Raw genomic sequence first — 582 nt, forward strand, 5'->3', positions numbered from 1 at the left:
ACATCATCAACTGTGCTGTCGGGCACCAGATTGCTATAGCATATGATGTGGATATCTGATATCAGTGGAGGCTGGTGGGAGAATATATAGGAGGAGGGTCTCATTGTAATGGCTGGAACGGTGTCAAACACGTTGTTTCCATGTGTTTGATGTGTAGGTACCATTAAATGTATTCCATTAAAGCCATTACAATAAGCCATCCCTCCTACGGCTCCTCCCACCAGCCTCCTCTGGCTGGTATGTAAAATACCGATCCAGGCGTTGTAATATCTGTCATACATCATCAATGTAGTCAGTCAGGGATGCACTCAAAGTCTCCAAACAGGCCCCAGATGAATGGAGATGCTCATCCCTGCTGTACACTGTGGCATAATGACCTGTCACTCAATATCAAGAAACCTGCAGGTCATTCCCTCACAGCAAACATCCTGCTATAAGGTGTGTTGACTCAAGGTTTGCCCACTTCAATAAGATATATAGCAGGTTTACCCAACTCGCAGCCCAAGGGCTGAATTTGGCTTGCAGGTGGTTTAATTTGTCCCACCAATTTTTTTGAGCAAAACATTAAGACTGTAAGAACAC

This window comes from Salvelinus sp. IW2-2015, unplaced genomic scaffold (assembly GCF_002910315.2).
Source record: "Salvelinus sp. IW2-2015 unplaced genomic scaffold, ASM291031v2 Un_scaffold9064, whole genome shotgun sequence".
Taxonomy (NCBI): Eukaryota; Metazoa; Chordata; class Actinopteri; order Salmoniformes; family Salmonidae; genus Salvelinus; species Salvelinus sp. IW2-2015.